Source organism: Apium graveolens, chromosome 7 (assembly GCF_009905375.1).
Source record: "Apium graveolens cultivar Ventura chromosome 7, ASM990537v1, whole genome shotgun sequence".
NCBI lineage: Eukaryota > Viridiplantae > Streptophyta > Magnoliopsida > Apiales > Apiaceae > Apium > Apium graveolens.
In genome coordinates this window covers 246,967,857-246,973,118 of record NC_133653.1, presented here as the reverse complement: position 1 = coordinate 246,973,118, position 5,262 = coordinate 246,967,857, and the positions used below count along the sequence as shown (strand labels likewise).

The window sequence follows — 5,262 nt, the reverse complement described above, 5'->3', positions numbered from 1 at the left end:
CCCAACACTAGAAGAATCGGCGGTGCTGCTACTAACTTGAGTTATTTGTCTTTTGGGTGCCATTGAGATTGAACAAGTTGAGAGAAATAATGTGTGTATAAGAGAGAATTATGTTTGAGAATTTGAGAAGTGATGGAGAAGTTTGTGTATAAGTGTGTGTATATATAGGATTTTGACAATCAGTTTAGGAAAAGAAGTGAGAATTGATTATGGGAATAATGGGAGTAATGGGTTTGATTGAAATTGATTTGGAGAGGGAAATATGGAAGTGGGAGAGTAAAATTCGGTTGGGAATTGATTTGGTGTTTTAAATTTTCGAATTTCTGATTTTTTTCAGGTCCAGGGAGTCAGCGTGGTCGCCCCGCCTGGCAGCACGGGTGCGCCGTGCTAGTGGAAAACCAGCGATGTCGCCCCGCATACTAGCACGGGCACATCGTGCTATTGGAAAATCAGCGCGGGCGCACCGTCCACTAAATTTTTTTCTTTTTCTGATTTTTTTTGTGTTTTCTCCTTGCTTTCTTCTTCCTCTATCTACTAATGTACAACAAACTTGGGTTGCCTCCCAAGAAGCACTTGCTTTACGTCATTAGCTTGACGTAGAATTCCCGAGATCAAGTTGCCAACAAAACGGTACTAACCACCTCACGGCTTGCCGTATCCCCATAGTAATGCTTCAATCGCTGTCCATTTATCTTGAATGCTTGGCCCGCATCTGTCTAAAAAATCTCCACCGCTCCATGTGGAAACACAGTTTTGACAACAAACGGCTCTGACCACCTCGACTTCAATTTTCCAGGAAAAAGACGGAGTCGAGAGTTGAACAAAAGAACTTGTTGCCCCGGCACAAGTTATTTGAGCACTAGACCCCTATCGTGCCACCTCTTGACTTTCTCATTATATATTTTGTTGTTCTCATACGCTTGAAGTCGAAACTCGTCGAGTTCATTCAATTGAAGCATCCTCTTCTTACCAGCTGCATTCATATCAAGGTTCAACTTCTTCAATGCCTAATACGCTTTGTGCTCTAGCTCCACAGGTAAATGACAACGTTTCCCATAAACCAGTTGATACAGTGACATGCCTAGCGGAGTCTTGTATGTTGTTCGATATGCCCCCACAACTTCATCAAGCTTCAAAGACCAATCCTTCCTTGATGGACACACAACTTTCTCTAAAATGCGATTGATCTCTCTGTTAGATACCTCAGCTTGACCATTAGTCTGAGGATAGTAGGCTGTAGCAATGCGATGATTCACATTATACCTTTGCATTATAGTAGTGAACTTGCGATTGCATAAATGCGATCCCTCGTCACTGATAATGACTCTTGGAGTCCCAAATCTTGTGAATATCTTCTTGTGAAGGAATTTAAGAACTACCATCACATTATTCATCGGGAAAGCCTTGACTTCCACCCATTTCGAGACATAATCAACCGCCAACAAGATATACTGATTATTGCAAGATGAGACAAATGGCCCCATAAAGTCAATTCCCCAAACATCGAAGACCTCAACCTCGAGAAGCACATTAAGAGGCATCTCATACCTCTTAGACATATTACCAACACGCTGGCATCGATCACATTTCAAAATGAATTGATGAGCATCCTTAAACAAAGTCGGCCAAAAGAATCCTGCTTGAAGGATACGAGCTGCTGTCTTTTCCCCACCATAGTGGCCTCCATAAGCAGTCGAATGACAATCTCACTAGATCCCCCCCATTTCGCTGTGCGGAATACATCTCCCGATGATTTGGTCAGCTTCTTGCCGAAATAAGAACGACTCATCCCACATGTACCACTTTACTTCATGCAGAAACTTCTTCCTTTGAGCATAAGTCAAGTATGGAGGCATAACGTTGCTCACAAGGTAGTTCACAATGTCGGCGAACCACGGTTCTTCTGCTTGTACTCCAAATAATTACTCATCGAGAAAAGAGTCATTAATCAAAGACTTATCCTGTGAAGTTGCACTTGGATCCTCTAAATGAGAGAGATGATCAGCGACTTGATTCTCAGTCCCTTTTCTGTCCTTGATCTCCAATTTAAACTCCTAAAGTAAAAGAACCCATCAAATTAATCTAAGCTTTGAGTCCTTCTTCGAGACGAGATAGCGAATAGCAGCGTGATAAGTGAAAATTATCACCTTCATCCCAAGTAAATAAGATCGAAACTTCTCAAAACCATAGACAATAGCCAATAGTTCTTTCTCAGTAGTCGTGTAGTTCAGTTGAGCACCATTGAGGGTCTTACTAGCATAGTAGACCACATGAAATATGTTTTTCATTCTTTTCCCCAGAACTGCTCCAACTGCATAATCACTTGCATCGCACATCATTTCAAATGGTTCAGTCCAATCAGGTGCAGTTAGGACATGTGTCGTAACCAAACTCTTCTTTAAGCTCTCAAAAGCCGTCGGGCACTCGTCATCAAACTTGAAAGGAACATCTTTCTCTTGCAATTTGCACAACAACTTCGAAATCTTAGAGAAGTCCTTGATGAAACGCCTATAGAAACCCGCATGAGTGTGAATTCCCTTAATAGAAATTGGTGGAGGAAGGTTTTCAATAACCCTCACTTTGGCTTTGTCCACCTCAAGACTCTTACTAGATATCTTGTGCCCAAGAACGATGCATTGGCACACCATAAAGTGACATTTCTCCCAATTGAGAACCGGATTGGTCTCAACGCACCTTTTCAGCACTAACCCAAGGCTTTCTCTAAGGCATCTGATTTTAGCACATGATCCGGTTCTGAAGTAACCACAGATTCGACCAATTCCACCTTAAAGCATTCCTCTTCATCCGTAGGGAATTTCATAGCATTTAAAACATTGAAGGTGACATCCTGATCCTCAACTCGCATAGTGAGCTCACCCTTCTGCACGTCAATCAAGGTTTGGTTAGTAGCCAAGAAAGGTCTTCCCAATATTGGGAATCTTCTTATCTTCCTCGAAATCAAAAATAACAAAGTCAGCAGGAAAGATGAGTTTGTCCACCTTGACCAATACATCTTCCAAAATGGCTCGTGGATATGTAATAGAGCGATCAGCCAACTGCAAGGACATATATGTAGGCTTTGGATCAGGTTACACCAACTTCTTGAAGATAGACAAAGGCATAAAATTAATGCTAGCTCCCAAGTCACATAAGCATTTGTCGAATGACGCTTTTCCAATGGTGCAAGGAATAGTGAAGCTTCCAGGATCTTTAAGCTTCGGATGCAACTTTTGTTGGCACACAACACTGCATTTCTCCATTTGAGCAACGGTCTCTAAGTCATCGAGCTTCACTTTCCGAGAGAGAATACCTTTCATGAACTTCTCATAACTAGGAATTTGTTCAAGAGCTTCAGCATAAGGTATGTTGATATGAAGTTTCTTGAAAACTTCCAAGAACTTAGCAAATTGCTTTTCCAGCTTTTACTTCTGCAGCCTCTTAGGAAAATGAGGTGGATGATAGACATGTTCTTCCCCTGTATTACCCTTAGGAGGAGTGTTGACAACAGCTGTCTTCCTTGGTTCCACTTCTGCTTCCTTCGCACATCTTCTTCAGCCACAACTTCAGATTTTGGAACTTGAGATTTTTCGGGATTCGTAACCTTTCCAGACCTCAATGTAATTTCCTTAACCTGTTCCTTAGCTTCCCTCTTTATTGACACTTCAGTGTCACTAGAGAGTGTACTAGGTTGTCGATTCAACTAGGGATTAACAATCTACCCAATTTGATTCTCCAAGGTCTTGATAGAAACTGCTTGGCTCTTGCACATGAGCCTCAACTGCTCCAATTCAGATTTTTCATTTGAGTGTGGTATCTGCTGAAGTTGGAGTTGTTTCCTTGGTGTATATTGTGGTTGTTGAAAACTAGGAGGGTTATATTGCTTTGTTGTGTACGACTGATAAGGTTGTTGCACCGCATTCTGATTGTTGCTCCAGCTGAAGTTAGGATGATTGCGGTTGTTGGGATGATAAGTGGCCGGAGCTTGCTGCTGTGACCTCTGAACGTTGCTCACAAACTGAGTTGATTCACTAGAAATAGCACACTGCTCAGTCTCATGTGCCCCCGCACAAAGCTCACAAACACTAGTGATCTGATTAACTCCATAATTAGCCAAAAAATCCACTTTCATCGTCAAAGCTTTAAGTTGAGCGGCTATAGCAGTAGCTGTATCCACTTCCAGAACTCCTGCTACCTTGCCTTGCGTCATTCTCTGCGTTGGATTCTGGTATTCATTAGCTGCCATTAGCTCAATCAACTCATAAGCTTCATTGTAGCTTATGGACCATAAGGCTCTACCTGACGCTGCATCGATCATAGGTCTAGACTGTGTGCCTAAACCATTTTAGAAAAAAATTATGACCATCCAATCAGGCATGCCATGATGTGGGAACTTCCTAAGCTTCTCTTTGTAGCGATCCCAAGCCTCACACAAAGATTCTCCAGATTGCGGCGCAAACTCAGTAAGAGCATTCCTGATTGCATCCGTCTTTGTTATAGGGAAGAACTTAGTGAGAAACTTTTGAGCAAGATCCTCCCATTTGGTGATAGAACCTGCTGGTAGAGAATGTAACCAATAATTAACCTTATCCCTGAGAGAGAATGGGAAAAGCCTCAACTTAATAGCATCTTCAGACACCCTATTGAACTTAAAAGTGTCGCAGATCTCGATGAAATCCCTGATGTGCATGTTGGGATCTTCAATAGGAGAACCCCCAAACTGAACTGAATTTTATATCATCTGAATCGTGCTTGACTTGATCTCAAAGGTGTTAGCCGAGATGGCATGTCTGATAATTGTGACGACTGAGAATTTTGTGACGTAATTAAGTGAATAAAGTGAGATTTATGTGAAGTGATTATAATTATGTGATTAAGTGTTGATTAATTGTCTTTAATGTATATTAGAATCTAGGAGCGTAAGTAGAAGCGTTCCAATTTAAAGAGTCAGCTTAGGAGTTAAGCTGTGTTGTCGGGCCGTCAGGTAGAACGGAACCCGTCCTAAAAAGGGGTTAAGATATTTAAATTTTGAACTATGTGTAATTATGTGAAATGAAATGTTTAAGTAAAATATTGCGTCCTAGTGACGTGTCGGTCGATAATGAGAAGCGTAATTGAAACGCTGAGCATCGGGCCGTCAGGTTGAACGTGACCCGGTACACATATAACAGAATAAAGATTAAAGAAGGATAAATTTTCTGATTGGACATGAGTTGTGATGTGTTCGCATGTGTGTGATTGCTTGTCTGTGTGCATGACCACGTG

The 5,262-nt window shown here is 41.6% G+C and overlaps 1 non-coding gene across 1 annotated transcript; it reads left to right on the top strand.

Moving 5' to 3' along the window:
* Nucleotides 1-4,373: 4,373 nt before the first annotated feature.
* On the top strand, nucleotides 4,374-4,480 carry LOC141676196 (small nucleolar RNA R71). The gene has a single exon (XR_012556800.1). It is a non-coding gene; the product is annotated as a small nucleolar RNA R71 (small nucleolar RNA).
* The last annotated feature ends 782 nt before the right edge of the window (nucleotides 4,481-5,262 follow it).